Raw genomic sequence first — 15,884 nt, forward strand, 5'->3', positions numbered from 1 at the left:
TGGTCCGGTGGATCTTCCTGAGGCCCTGGCTGTTTCCCCACCAAGAAAGTCAAAAGGGTTGTAGAGAATGGGGACTCCCTGTTCGTGTTTGGGACAAAACTCTGTTGTTCATGACACTTTCAGGCTCCCTGGGTTGAAATTGTATGCCAAAGTAACCAAATATGACAAAGCTGTTTTTTTCCCCCTCTTTCTCTTTGTCTCTTTTTCTGTGTTCAGAATGAGTGTGAGGCGGCTGAGTCCCCTTGCTCTGTTTAACCTCATGGTCCATTATACGCCGCCCACAATGTATGTAATGGACAGAAACCACAAATTATCTTCTTTCCAGTTGCAGCCAGCTCCCAAAACATTTCAGGGTTCAGAAATGTGTTTCTCTTTACCACTTGCATTTGAGCCCTTTGTGACAAGACACCCGTGCCAGAGGCTTTTGCATAACATGTCAATAACGATGTGGGTGTCTTGACCAATTTAAACGGAGGTCTGTGTTCTGTGTCGCCTGCCCGTGATGGACTAAGGATTACTATAAACACAGGCTTTCACCCATCTTGAGATTTGTCAGCCTTGAGAAGACTCCCACCAGCCCCAGAATAACTGCAGACCTCAACTGTTCCTGGGAAATTGGAGGCTGAAAGCTCTCAAGGAATCCTTCCCACCCCGAAGCACAGCTGCGTCTCCCAAGGGACTGAGCAGCCACAATGGGGCTATAGCACTCTGTTCCTTCCTTGTCACACAAAATCTAAACCTCGGGGAAGTGGCCTGCTTGCTACAGGGAGAAAGATCCAGCTGTAGAACAGTATACAGTGGGTAAGAAGAGGGTAGGCAGCCTCTGCTTCTGCTGGCTGGAGTGTTCGGAGTTTCCCCTCAGCTACTCTGCAAGTTCATTCTGTGCCTCTCTGTCGAGAACTTTTGAGGAGAGCACTGAGGTGTGGGTTGAACACGTTCCTCCCTGACTTACTACAGAGCTCCTGTGTTATCCCAGAGCCCCGCAGGGTGCTGTGGTTTTAGACCTAAATATGGATTGTTCTGGAATGGGGTAGATGATGTCATGCCATCAGCAATATTTTTGAGTTGTCAAAGATAGACTGGGAGGTCCCAAAGGGACTCATGCACTTCAGGGATTGGCAGTATGTTCTCCCTCGAATAGAAGCCCATCCGTGAGCCAAGGGCTGTTAATTCAGATGAGCTCAGCATTTGGTATATGAGGAATGAACTCATGAATGTCTGGGTCTCAGTGGTGAGCTGTTGGGATGTCCCCAAAGTCTACACAGAAGGGGCTACGTAGTGGGTTAACTTGGGTCATCTGTCCTTCTGTTTATTCTTTCTTGACCTCCCCACCATGATCAGTCCTGGTGGGTGCCTCTCGGTAGAAATGACTTCCTTTCTGCCCAGGTTTCCCATCCCACCCAGTTACGTTGACGCTTTTATAACATGAAGAAAGGCACTGGCCCACTCACATGTCAGTCACTGTAGCTCCCTGCTGGACCCTCCAGATGAGTTTCCCTGTTTTGTTTTGCTTAGCTCGTTACCTGGGAAGGAAATCTGCTTGTACTTACTTCTTCATGGTGCCAGTGTTGCCCCAACGATAACAGAGAATCATTTTATTGACTCCCACTTTAATTAGGGGGTTCAGGTCATGCTGCTCATAATTAGTTTCTGTTGCAATTAGAATTTCAAAATTAAATTGGGATTGATTGCCTGATAACAAGGCGGAAACGCTGCTCCGGTTTGACCATGTATGCTACTTCCCTTGGCGTGAATGTCTCCTACCCAAAATAACACTGCGGTAGCCATGGTAACTTTCCATTTGGTCTAATCCATATCATCTCAGGAGAAAGCAGGGTGTTATTAATAGTGTTGGTTGTATGGGAAGAAAACTAAAAATATGAAAGTTCCTTGGTTGCATAGGAGACCAGTCACACAATTGCACTCTGGGAATAAGATCTTATTTGCAGAGGTCTTACAGAATTTAGCATGTAGTTAGGAGCCTCATGGACTTGTATACAAAGACCCTGGGAAGGAATGGTGTGGGAGGCCAAAGCAGAGAGAATGATTGGTGTTGAACATATATTGCTGGCCCTCATCAAGAGAAGGAGAAAGATGTTCCAGCCAGGCTGAGTATCACAACTCTCACATCCCAAAGTGGTTCACAGTTGGCACCCATTTCCGAAAAGGGAATCTTCAGTCTGCACAAAAAAGAAAGTCTTTTGCTTAAGCCCATCCAGTGGGAAGAAGCTGGTAACAAAGAGATTCCAGATCCATGATACCAACAAGGCACACTCAAATTCACAAGTCCTTGAATGTTGAACATAACCCTGTCCATGTGCAAACATCTTGTAAGTGGGTGAGCCTGGGAACAGAGGCCAAGTAATAAAGGACAATTGAGGTGTCATTCCCGACTTCAAAGGACTTGCCACAAGAATGCTAGACCATGGCATCATTTGGATCCTTCCAGGAGGCTTTCCAATGGCTTCATTTTCCATGGGTTGTTTCCTCAGAATAAGTTCTGTGAACTGGACAGGGTAATACTTTACCTTTTCCGTAGAGGAGAGGCTGAGCCTCTGAAACAGCCTGTCCACAATCAATCTGTGGGGCACCAGGAAGGGGAGCCAGATGTTCCTGCCTTGAACCTAGCAGTCTTTCTGCAATGCCATATTAGGATACTTGAAGTCTGAACCAAGATGCTGTCGTGTATATTAATACTTCATTTTGCGTTGCAGTTGGGTAAAGGCAGTATGAGCCTTTGTTTTAGAAAATATTTCAAGGAGGATATTGCATGTGTGCATGCATGTGTTTAGAGGAGATCCTTCTTAAAAACAGTATTTTTAGTGACTCGGGATTTAGAAGGATAAAGAAGAGGATGGGTTGGAGAAGACACTCCAGTCTGGGTGAGCCGCAGGCTCCATGGCTCCAAGGGGTAAATGGTGTTAGCAGAAGCCAGGCCTAGTCAGAGCAGAAAGCTCACACACAGAAAGACTCAGTTCATATCATGGCAGGGAAAAACAGTGAGAGTGAAGAAGCTCCAGCCCTGCCTGTCAGGAGTTCACTGACAGGAGGGGCAGATTTCATCCCACTTACATCCGTAGTTCAGGAAACTGTGATCGATCATCGCGCCTTTGTGTGTCTGGCCTTTGCAAGCTGCTTTGGTCCTGAGTAGTTAGGACCCAGTCTCTACTCAGAGGAAGGTCTGGGTCCATTTGGAGAGATCTGCTGCTGTACTGGACAGGTGTTTACTAACAGGCAGAAAGGAAGCCTCCTTTGTCAGAGATTTGGTAGAAGGCACCTTGGCTCCTCAGCGGAGGGTGCCTGGTGTAGTCTGTGCTGGAGCATGGTGCAGCAGTGGTGGACCCTCTGGGGAGAGAGGTCTCTGCTAAGCCTACAAGAGTTAGTAGAGGGTATCTTGAGAGAGGAAATGGCATTCTGGGTTGAGGGAGGAGTATCTACAAAAGTCACATGATGGTTAGATGTGGGCAGTGGGGAGCCAGTGGCAGAGAGCACACTGTGTCCTTTAAGGAGCTGAAGAAGGACTTTGGTTAAGAAAGCATGGAAGACTTCATTTTAGAGGCTAGCAATGGGATCCCTTTACTTCTGGCCCCTTTGTCACTGATGACTGATATTTTTGCTTGTGGGAGGGACACACACACACACACACACACACACACACACACACACACGTAGACAGACAGACAGTCAGAGACAGAGAGAGACAGCACTAACTTTGAAACTCATCACTGTATTAGCATCTGGGCATAAGGAAGAGCAGTGTGACTGCATTGGAGAAATCTAAGAGACAGAAACTGCCATGCAAGTGTTGAAATGCTTCTTGCCCCAAACAGTATAGACAGAAAGGTGGGGTATAGAGACTACATGGATAAGTGGACCAGAAAGGCTTGGTTAAGAACAGACCACTAAGTCCGGTCCAGTGGTCTTGTCCATGAGCTGCCATCGTTAGGTGGAGTTGCGAGTGTAGACTTTCCCACACTGGGATAGAGACGTCTTGGCCGTCATTAAGCGCTGCCGTACAGCGAAGAGATCCTGAACTGTGCTAGGATGTTTCATTTGGGTTGACATTCTCTTGTCTTCCCCTGGTGGGGGGGACTTGGAGCCTACTGAATCCACATTGCAGCCCCCGATATCACACTGGCCATCCACGGAGTGTCAGGTCCCTGGCACTTGTTTTCCTTTGAAACCTCCTTCCTCCTGAGAAGACTGTGGTGCAGTGACAGCCTCACTCACTCCCCCCCCATGTTACCTGGGTAGCCTGAGTAAGAGTGACACATTCTGGCAATACAGTGACCTCATTGCCTTTGTACTGGCACAGACGCCTTGTCCGCACAAACTGCAAAAGGTGGAAAAAGCTGCGATAAAGAGTCTTTCCAAGTGACTCAGCCTCTTCCCCTGGTGGGTGCTCATTTCTGCCTCCAGGCCTCACACTAAAAAGTCCAGCATAGCTTCTTTGTAAGAAGAGCCCATCGGGTACATGCCGTTGGCATCTGGGAGCTGTGGGGATCTGGCTTCAGGGTCAGGACATGGCTGACAGAGGCTGGGTGGGTCCCAGTGTTTTCCAGCCAACCTCAGAGCTTAGAGCCCAGCCGAGGACTTTTTTTCATCGGAGAAACCAGAGGGGAATCGGGGACAGGGTTGGGACCCTGGGAAAATCTGTCTGGGGACTCAGCACCTGCTGAACCACAAAGTTGGACTGAGCTAAACTCTGTGATGACGCTGGAGAGGTTGAAGATGTGTGTATGTGTGTGTGTGTGTGTGTGTGTGTGTGTGTGTGTGTGTGTGTGCGCACACGTGCACAGAGAAAGAACATCCTAGAACTTTCAGCAGAAGTGGGGAAGACTAAGGTTAGAACGGTGGAGAGGCCTCTCTGCTGTGGCCGGGGTAAGAGGTCACCAGGACACAGCAGGGCCTCAGGCCCTGCTATTAGGGTTAAAGCCATTGCTGAGGATGGCCCAGTGCATTTTAACTGACAAGTCATTTGGATGTTCTGGCTAGAGAGGAAAGAAGTGTGTCATGGGGTTGGATGCCACAGTGGCATCTCTGTCGTCAACTGTCGTAGCCCCCGGGAGCTGCTGTCCCTCTGTGGCTCTGCTCACGAGAATGTGCCGACTTACTGTCTAGCTCCTGAAACCTATAACCAGTGTGTTAATTTTTGTGGCTGAGAGCTTTCCCTGGTTTCTACTGCAGATACATGTATACTCTTATAAAGATGGTTACATGTAAAGGAATGACTCCCCCAGATCCGGGCTTCTCCCGAGGGACTGGAGGAGCTGTTAGAAGGCTCAGCTGCACCTCCCAACTCTACTCTCTCCACTGCATGTAGACCTAGAGTGTACTGGGGAAACAGGCTTGGCTTCCCACCTGGAAGGAGCCCTCCATGGCTGCCGGGGCATGGCTCCACAGCCGGTTCTCTCTGTACCTCTGACAGTTATGAAGAAAGGAAGAAGGAGGGAAGACAGACAGACAGCCCAACACAGCTTATTGTGACATCCTAGAGGCTTTTAGTGCCATCCCTGGCCAGAGAACTTCCCAGAAGAGGTAACAGTAGGGGACCGTGTGTGTGAGGCAGAAAAAAAAATCAGTCTAGAACTTTGAGTGAAAGGGAGATCAGAGGGGGGAGGGGGGAGAAAAGTGGGGGGACGGTGGAGCACACAGGCTTACGTGCTGGGAAGAGGAAGGACACCCCCCACTGAACAGCGAGGATGAGGGGTCGGGTGAAGGTTTGATGGTTGTCCTGAGTGGAGGCTGAGTGTGTAGGACATAAACAGCATCTCTCCCAGCAGAGGCCCCTCCAGCCTCCGTCCGTTCTGTGTCCTTGATCACTTCATGCCCGTGTTCCCATTGTCCTAGATAAACACCACTATGTGGTTTCTTTCTCGGAAGTAGCAGTCAGGGCCACCCAGCAGGGTCTCTTCTTCCTTCTCCCTCCACCACACTGTTCCCTCAACTCCAGCTCTTTTCCACGTCCTCTTCACTTCATTCCTGCAGCTTGTGAGGATGAAGTCCCCTGTGCTGACCTAGGCCTGTCTGTCACCCATGCTCCTTAAGAGCCCCCTGGCCTTGGTCCCTCCTCTCAGCGGGACACTTTAGCATTTCCTCCAATTTTCTCTCTTAGCTTAGAAACATTCTCTGGTCTCCCCCATTCCAAAAGCCATCCCTGTTTCCTCACATGTCCTGCTCAGCCCCCTTTCTCAATGACCTGCACATGATCAAATCCAGTGGGTGCTGTCCAACTGATCGATTGGAACTTCCTGCTGCGCTTGACATTGACAATTACATTTTCCAGGAACTGCTCTTCCAACCTCCAAGAGACTGCACCCTCCTTGATCTCCTGGGTCTTTCTTAGCAGGGCACACACTGTCCACTTGGGTTTCTTTCTAGTATGCCTCTTCAGAACCAATATCCCCAGCTTTCTTCTCCTGCTGGATTCTGTCTCTGAGGTGGGAGCTGAGCTAGGCTCTTCTAATCCATGGAGGGTCCCATGGTGTGTGTCTAGTCAGCCTGTCTCCACAGTGCACCACAGCCCGATGAACAACCCCATTCAGATACCACACCAGCACCCCGGACTCTACACCTTCTTCCGAAAGCCTGTTCGCCTCACTCTTGTGTTTCTATATTGGCTGTTGGTGACTCATGCATCCTTTTGGGACACTTAAACTTCTTCCCTTATTCACTTTCCTCATGTAATCAATCACCAAGGCTTCACAGTAGCACCTAAACATAGCTCTCCTTGGTTTCTCCCCTTCTGTTTCCTCCACCACTGTGTTAATTCAGGCCTCATTATCTCTTGCCAGATTTCCTCACGAGCTTCCCAACTGGTCTCCTAAGCCTTCACAGAACGTTGTCATTTCCAGAGGGGGCGGTGTGTTCCCAAATTTGAACAAATCTAAGTGCTAGATCCTACAGGGTCCCATCTTACTTGACTCAAAAATCTCTGCAGCTTCAACATACTCCTAGTTCTGGTCAGGTGGGAATTCTAGCTGTCAGCTGCACATATCCCACTCCAGACTGTGAGCAGGTCTATTCCGAGGCTGCATGAGCTGGTGTAAATGGACACGTGGAAATAAGGAAAAGAGAAATTCTGGATCCATTTCTCTGGGACATTGAGTCCAGAATATCTGACCTGTCATCTTGGGACATACTAGCCTCGTGAACTTTGAGATGCTTCAAGCAGCCGTCAGGGGCCCCTAAGTGTTCTTCTGTACAGGCTAAGCATTTCCAGTTGTATTCTCTATAGATACTCTGGATGACTTTCATTCTTGGTGTCAGGCAACCCTCGTTTCATTAAGTCTGATCAAACCATGAAACGCGAGGCACCAATCATGCTTCCTCTTGTGATGTACAAAGATTCTCATTAGCTATTAGCTCCCAGGCACATTGTACAGCTCTGTGTGATCTTAGCTGCATTGTGTTGAGTGTCTTGTCCAAGTGAAAATCCCAGTTCTCTGTTTCTTTTCACAGAACTGAGTGTGGTGTTATGTCTTTAAAATAGCTCAGTAAACAAGATTGGTGGGTGTCAAGTGGCATGATCTCCTCTGGGAAACATACCTTTGAAGTGATCAGTGAGTTATATATTGGAAGTAGTGGAGTTGCTTCTGAGCCTAAACCCATCTTGTGACGAGTAGTTTGGTTCCACTGAAAGCCTACCATGTACTCAGTACTGACATGTTATGTTCTATCCCAGATCGGAGTTCTAAGACATGGTTAGTCATGGTTCTATTTTGGAGAGACAATTTGAAAGTCGTTTATTTCATATCCCACACTAGAAGACTATCTTTCTCTTTTCCTCTCTGTGTGTTGGCATGTCTCAGCTTTGCTTCTAATTACATCTCCCAGTGCCTTTCAACTGTGATACATTTCATTGATTCATCAAAACTCCATCCATTCAAGATGAATTAAGAAAAGGATGGTGTTAGAATTAAGTTGATTTTGATTTTCTGACATTCCTTATTGAAGGGCAAATAGGACATCTATTTTGGTTAAAAGCTGTTGCAACTCATTTATAATTTACAGTAAGATGTTAAATCAATGATGTTAAATTACCAGTGATCAAAAATTCTGGCTCAGATCTTATACTGTGAATTCTGGTCATCTGGTCTCCAAACCCTCTTGCCATGGTGCACCCCACAGTCTGTTTTCATTCTCTGTAGACCTTTACTAAGCACTGCTGTTTCTGAATGCAAATCACACTGAACAGTGATTGATGCCTCACTTATGCTGTCTCTCAGCACACATGTCAACCCTGTATGAGAGAAAAGTATTATGGGAGTCTCTTGAGGACATAGTGAAAGGGACCAAACTGATTTAGAGGGGTTTTGTAGGCCAAGCGAGTACTCAGCTTTTATTTCAAGCCCGTCACGTCATCAGCCCATTAAATGATTACGTGTAACCAAATGACCTTTGACCATAAATGTGGCTGGCACTCCGGATTTCTCCATGGGAGTCGGAACGCAGGGCTGCCTCACGGAGTGATGCAGGCGTCGACTCCACTTGAGGCTGCTCCTGAAACCATCATCTAAATTTGATGTAGATAGAAGGTCCCCACCCTGGCTGGAGCAGAGCAGTGTGTTAACAAACGGCCTATCGAAAATCTCTTAGTCTACTGGTTCGCAGACAAAGGGGAGACACCCGCCACCTTGGAGCTGAGCTCTGAGGGGCCCAGGGTAAATAACACTTTGTCAAAAGTAAGCCCCGCTTTGGCATGCCTTTAGGGGCCAAGGTGGAAGGAAATCTTAGAGCAGATGAATTGTGAGCAGCTTCTCCAGGGCCTAGAAGAAACAAGCTGTGTTTGTCTCCTTTGGGTTTGATGCGTTTTCTAAAGCTTGGCTGCTCCAGTCTTCAGCCTGAAATCAGTCTCCTTCAGTTTGGGAAAAAAAAAAAGGCTGTTCAGTCCCTTGATGTTTCATCAAAATAAAACTGAGCAGAGAAAGCAATAGCTTCCTGATCCTGCAGGCTGGGAATGCATAGAGGAGACCTTGCCCAGAGGATGAGTGCGGATGAAAGGCAGAGGTAGTCTAGCATCAAAGGGAGCCATGGGCTCCCATCAGAGTGACGCTAATGTAATTAGTTTGGATGTAGGATTAAGTTCCTGCTTGCAGGGTGCTCTACTTCAAAACGCCAATCCACAAAAATTGCAATTAAATTAGTCTCTTTAGTCCGCACACGGGAGCAGGAGAATTTTAATGAGTGTTTCTCGGAACCTTGACAAGCAGAGAGCTCTGTAGAGGGCCTCTTCTTGGTTCCATTCATGGTGTCTGAGCCTCTTTGATAAGGGTTTGATAAGTTTGGGTAATGAATAATCTCTTGGACTTGGGCTCTCTGGGGGTTCTGATGGTTTTCCTGTCTGCAAGAGCATCTGATGGGCCTTGTAATCACCGTTCGTCTGCCAAAGGGAAAACCACGTACAGCATCTTCATTTAACTGAAAATTGCAAATCAGTTTTTAATGGTACTGGAGTGGGAATCTGCTCTGCGGGGTGATAAATTGCATAGGTTGAAGTACAAAGTGGGGAAATGGTGAGAGCCCGTCTGCAGAATCTGTCCAAGATGATGAAATTCTTCAAGGATTCGGAGGAGCAAGTAATGTCATCCAGGTGCTTAAACATTAGCAGCATATTAGTGAAAACAGGTCTCGAAAACTTGCTGAGGTTTTTAGAATCTCTTCCCTAGGATCCCTTTCTCAGAAGCCAAAAACCTCCACTGATCTCGTAAAGCAGAGACTCTGGGGGCCTCTGAAGTACCACTGGCCAGGTTTCAAATGCCTTGTCTCCTCAGAGAGACAGTGACCACTTCCAGGTATGGCGTCCTTCTACCACGCCATTTGTGCCTTTCTGGAATCCAGGCGGGGCGAGGGCAGAACCAGCAGGCACACTCTGGGGCCTGGGTTTAGGTAAAGGCAGTTGGGCCAAGGACTATCAAACTGATTTAAAGTGACCTCCGGTTTGTTTCTGCAGATTCAGAGCCAGCAGGGTGACATGCATGCGTTAGGAAGCATTACAGAGCTATAGAGGGAGGATTGGGAAGAAAGGCTCAAAAGCAGGGGGCCTAGGTAAGGCCAGAGGTGCTCATCACCCAGTGTTCAGCACCCAGAGGGTAACAGGACCACAGGGATAGGCTCATAGGGTGCCCTTGGTGACTTACAATAAGGCACCCTTTCCTTAAGACCCTTCATTGCCATCTGCCTGGCAATGGCTACAATCAGTAGACAGCTCTACCCTGGCCCCATATCCGGCACATGCTTCAGTGCAACTGTACTGCCCACATCTGGAACCACTGGCCAAGCCACCATGTGCCCATTGGGCTAGAAGAGGCAGGGATGCTCCGGAGGCTTTCTGTACTAAATAGGAATGTACATTTTGAATTTGTTTTTTTCCCCCCTCTTTGGATTTTTCTTTCCAGAGTTAATTGTTGATTTAAGTAAAACCTTCGGCATTTTGATCACCATGGTGAACATAAGAAACTTCTCTTAGCCTGTAGAGGGGTATGCGCACCTAGTTTAAAAGTGGGAGCGGGGAATTCATAGCTTTCATGATTTATCTCTGGATTTTTACTTCTTTGGGGGGTGGGGTAGGTATGCACATGCCATGGTACGTGTGTGGAGGTTAGAGAACAATTTGGGGGTATGAGTTCTCCTCTTCTACCACTTGCTCCAGGGGTCAAACTCAAGTCTTCAGGGTCAGTGATACACTTTCCCCTCGGTGCCTTGCTGGAGCTCCCCCTTGCTGAGATACAATAAAGTATTTTTAGGTCAGCCACAAAGGCAGCTGGTGACCCCAGGAGGTGAAACAAAACTGATATATTGTCACAAATATACACGGTCACAAGTGCTGCCTCATCCTTTCTGTTCAACTTCAGATTGATACATCCAAGGGCTTGGACGAGAAGTTGCTGGTCCTGAAATCTATAGAGAACTAGATCTCTTTTGGCTGTGGGTAGAGTTAAGGGTTATGGAAGTAGTTGAGATGTATTTGTTTGGGGGAGTTTATGATCCATTCAGGCAGGGTTTTGATTGTAAAAGACCATCTGGGTCTTTAAAAGTCATTTATGGGGCTGGAGAGATGGCTCAGCTGTTAGAAGCTAGGCTCACAACTAAGTCAAAGTTTATGTGTCTACTTTGGAATTTGGCTTTAAAACTTAACCAGTTTGAAATTTAACAAAAGACGGGGTTCTGAAGAGCTGGGTTTCTGAATTCTGGGTTTCTGAATTCTACAAGGAACAGGATGTTTAGGTGGGGTTCTTGCAAGATGATCACAAAGGCAGCCCATTTCAGAGCGATTTGTGGGTTGGCTATCCAAGACACACATTTGGGGAGGGTTTAACTCTTTTCCATATGTTTAAGACATTTATCAGGGATAGTGATGTTTTTTTCATGTCACAATGGGTCTTGTCAGAGTTCAGAGAATCTGAGATGGGAGTTTGTTATTTTGAATCCCCTGCACCAGCCTGGGTGGCCCAGCACAACATCCACCATGCCACAGGATCCCTACCTGAGCTCCGGGGAGGACAGATTTCACTTAGAAATTAGACCAATTTTACACGATGAGCTAGAACTCCAGTCAGACTTACTATAAATTTGTGAGCATAATTTCCGGGTAAGATTTTTTTAAAAAACCTAGCCTATGGAGTTGTTTGGTACAACTGGATAAGAGGCCTGCACTGTTGTTGATGTCTCCCTTAATCTAATAAACTGTTCCAAGGCTGAAGAAAGGAAGCTTTTGTGTGAGCTCCCTAATGGCATCCTGGGTGTAGTGGCCAGATATTCCGAAGCAGAACAGAAAATCCCAGACGCCTGCCTGCTTGTGTGTTCTCTGTCTTCTCCTCTCTCCCCGCCTCTCCCTCCACTCTCTTCATGAAGTTTCTTCTTCTTTGTTTCTAAGTCATTTAATTCCCAGCCTTGATCATAAAATGAATGAATGACCAGAAATTTATCTGATTTGTGAAAATTCAGTAAGATTTTTCTGGTTTTGTTTCCAACTAAATGTTCAAGGCCCCAGAGAAGGCATACAAGGAGAGCTCTCTTAGCTTTGCACACATCTCGAAACTTTCTTACACTCTTGTGTGAGGCTCTGCCATCTTTGTGTCTGTGGCCTACGAGTCATCTGGGGCCGACTGGATATATGTATGAAGGTTGAATTCTGTGAGTCAGGGTGCTTATCACCGAGGATGGCTTCTTATAAGGGACCAGCTCCGTCTGCCTAGACAGAACATTTACTGACCCCTCCCCAGGTCCCAAGAATTGCTGGCTTTGAACTTGAACAAACAGACTAAACAAAGTTGTGTCTAAATAGAGATTAAATTGTCTAACAGCTGGTTTTTATTTTTTAATTCCATTAGAACTAATTTCTCAGAGGCCAGAAAGATGTCTTAGTGGGTAAAGGCGCTTGCTGCCAAGCCTAACAACTTGAATTTGATCTCCAGAACCCACATAGTAAGAGGGGGAGACCAAATTATCCTCTGGTCCCCTCCCTCCCATCAGTCAATCGAACAATCTATCAATGTAATCAAAATATATTTTAATAATTTCTTCAGGACAGATCACTAAAACTTCCTGGTGGATTTTATTCATAGATTCTGTAATTCTGAAACTTTTCATGTCTGTTGCTAAGAATCGTCTTTGAAAGAAGTTTCTGGTTCCACATGGGTTCAAGCGAGGGAGGGTCTGCCTGTGCCTCCTCTGGAACTGGGTTCTCTGTGAGTACTAGGTTGTTCTCTGAGGTGAGAATTCTCACTCCTGGGTGCCAGAAAAAGCTTCACATGCCTAAGGTCACTCGTCTTTGGCCTACAAACTCTCCACACTCAGTGACAGAAAAGCCACCCCGAGGAAGGTGAGCAGAGCGCCATTCCTGTGTCTGTCAGAGTGCCTGCTAGGACTCAGCTGTGTGCAAGGCTCTGGGCCAGCCGCCTCTGGGACCCAAAGGCAAAAGAGGCCTGGCCGGCCATCTTCCGTCAGGATTAGTGTCCCGAGGGCCTTTCATACTGCTGCTTCTAGTCTTTGAGTGGACTCTTCCACCTTAGATAATTAGCTTAAGCTCCAAGCCCTTCCTACACCTTGTCCAGCTCCCCTCTGGCTGCTCCCCAGCCCCCTCCTGGACTCCAGCCAGGATGCACAGTCAGCATTGCCCAGGTATGTCAGTCTGTCTTCCCATCCACACTGCGGAAGCACAAAGGGGAGCCATGGGACAGGGGTCCTACCTGAAGACAGTAATAGCAGGTTACTGGGGGGGCCTTTTGGGAGGAAGCTGGGTTTCATCTATAGGTGACTGTGAGCCCTGGTAGACATGTCCAATATTTCCAAGGCCTCAATAACCTGTAGACCCGAGGAAGAGCGAGGAAGAGCCTGAACGTTTTTACTCAAACCTGTGGGCTCTGAGACCCCCGCTTGGCTGTGCAAGCCCATCTTCCCCATCCCTAGCCCTCTGCCAGTATCCTCAGTGTTCATGACCCTTTCGTGAGGTGGATCTCCTGACAAGTTCAGAGCTGAGCCCAGTAAATCAGCAGGTTCAGTGTATGGCAAGGCTGTGGTTCAGTTTGTGGAGCTGTGTGGAGAACAGGACAAGGTAGGATGGGGGTCTGGGCCTCTGTCCCTCACAGACAGGAGCCCTAGGACAGGGGTTGCTTTGCATTAGAAACCCATGAATTAGGGGGTGAGACGGAAAGACATTCAGGATCTCATGTCTCCTTAACCCGGCGCAACTGTGACTAAAATCTCTTGATATAATGAGACCTGTGTCACTGTGAGCGGCAGGTTGTAGGACTGAGGACAGGAGGTGGGGAAATCATAGGAAGTGGCTACTACAGATGTTTCAGAACGGAATTGAATTCACATGGGAAGCAAGTCAGGGGTTGTTTTTCATTAACAAAAGGTAGTTCTGAGGGTGACTGAGGTATGAGGTCAGAGGAGAGGCCAGGAGTGAGTGGATTTATCCCTATGGACCTTAGAGCCTGCCACTCACTGTAAGGGTGGAAACGGAGCCTTGAACATTCAGACTTGACAGCACTGGCCTTGTGCGTCCGAGCCCTGCTCCACCCAGCCTTCTGCCCATGGCAATAGATTGACCTCCTAAAGCACCTTTGTGTACCTGTGCCTTCCCAGGGAGAACTTTTCAATGGCGTTATCCATGGAATGAAGATCTGACCCTCAGCCCCCCAGTGCCAGGTCCCCTGCGTCTGCCCTGCCTTTCTTAATTAGAACTGCTTTGGTCACAGTGAGACCCAGCTCATACTGGCTAACTCAGGGGGGATTTTACTGCATGTTATAAGGGTTTGTGCCTAGGGATTTGCATGTCACAGGGACACCAGTCATCCCTTGTCTCTCTTTTGAGTGCTGATTTTATCCTCTCGGCCACATTGGTCCTTCTGGCAAAAACAAAACAAAACAAAACAAAAAACCCAAAAAAACATGGAGGTGAAGTAACTACCAGGCTACAGGCTACAAGTCTCATGGCATTTTCTCCAGAGTAGACTGTCCTCTTCCAGAATGGATGAGGGACTAGTGATGGCCGGGAAGACGCGCCATACCACATGCCTGGAATGGAGATGGAGCGGGTGGGATGGGACGGGAGGTAGGGGTGGAGTGCCGGAGACACAGGTATACATCACACTCTGTTACACCTTTGAAGGTTTCAGTCCTGTGTTCCCCAACCCAAGCCTCTAGGCCACCATACCCCGCTGGGTACTCGTTATCTCCCCTGGCTGGGATGCCCAATGTATTCCTACCCTCCTCTTTCAGTTCTGTGCTTGAGATGCAGCTCTGATGCTCTAGCCCTCCCCTTTCACCCTCCACCCAAAGCCCTGTGGATCTGTCTGGAGATTAGCTCCAGGCCACAGTGTTTCTCGTTTTGACACAGGAGAAAAACCCAAAGACAAAGAGGTGGAGTAGCTCACCCAGGCTGCGGAGTGAGGAGAGGCGGGGATCATATGGCAAAGTGGTTGGTCTGTCCCCGGAGCCTGGTGTTGGACTGGTGTGTGTGTGTGGTCTTCCCAGAGAATGTGCCCCTCTGGATACTCCGTCCCCTGCTCACAGCCCCATGCTTGATCAGGTCCCCAAGTGGCCCTCCCACAGGGGTGCCACTACCGGTTCCTGGTGATTTGTACAAGGTAAAATCCTATGGGAATGGGGAGCTTTCCTTACAGCCAGGGATAGACTTAAGAAAATAGTAATTATAATGCAGATGCTGTCTTTCTCCAAGTCTCCTGTCTCCTTCATACAAATGAGTGTCTGGAGCGTCCTCTGAGGGTTTCTGGCAGATGCCCTCCTGCCCTCCCTCAGCTGCTGGCTTAGGAACTCTCATTGCCTGCATGTCCAGGCCCATTCTTGTGCTTGACTTGAAATTTGGCTCTGGTGCTCACGCAGGAGACCCAGGGCTCAACTCCTCCCAGGCCGGAGTAGCTTTTTCTTCCTTGGAGAGCTGCTGAAACATGGGTTTCCACAGTAATGGAGGTTCCCAGCGCATTCTCGGAGCTGGCGCTGAGCCTCCAAAATCTGTTTTGCAACATTTCCTGGGCTCTGGCTATTCCAGCCCGCCAAGAGCAGACATGTCAGGTGTGGGGGCTACAGACACCCTCTTTCCACAGTTGGAGTGATAGTTACGGTTTTCAGAGCCGTGCTCAGCCAGCTAGTATCAGTTCTGGCTGAGGAACTGGGCCATGGCAAACTGTCATTGAGCTCTCTCGGGAGGGCCGAAGAAGCTTGAGGCAGGTCCTTTCTCTAACTGCTCCCTTCCCAAACTCAAGCCTTTCTGTGCCTCATGCGCTGGACTTCAGTATGAAGTCTGCTTATTTTACAGACCTAAATTAATAGCATCTGGATAAACTTACCATGACAGCTAACATTAGTGCTGATTCCTCCGCCAGCGTGTGCTCCAAGTCCTTACAGATACCCACTCG

The 15,884-nt window shown here is 48.1% G+C and overlaps 1 protein-coding gene across 2 annotated transcripts in view; it reads left to right on the forward strand.

Annotated features, from left to right (window-relative positions):
- Positions 1-15,884, forward strand: part of Bcar3 (BCAR3 adaptor protein, NSP family member) — a 114,694-nt gene that overhangs the window by 66,773 nt on the left and 32,037 nt on the right. The gene's annotated exons all lie outside the window — the stretch shown is intronic.

Source organism: Peromyscus eremicus, chromosome 6 (genome assembly GCF_949786415.1).
Source record: "Peromyscus eremicus chromosome 6, PerEre_H2_v1, whole genome shotgun sequence".
Taxonomy (NCBI): Eukaryota; Metazoa; Chordata; class Mammalia; order Rodentia; family Cricetidae; genus Peromyscus; species Peromyscus eremicus.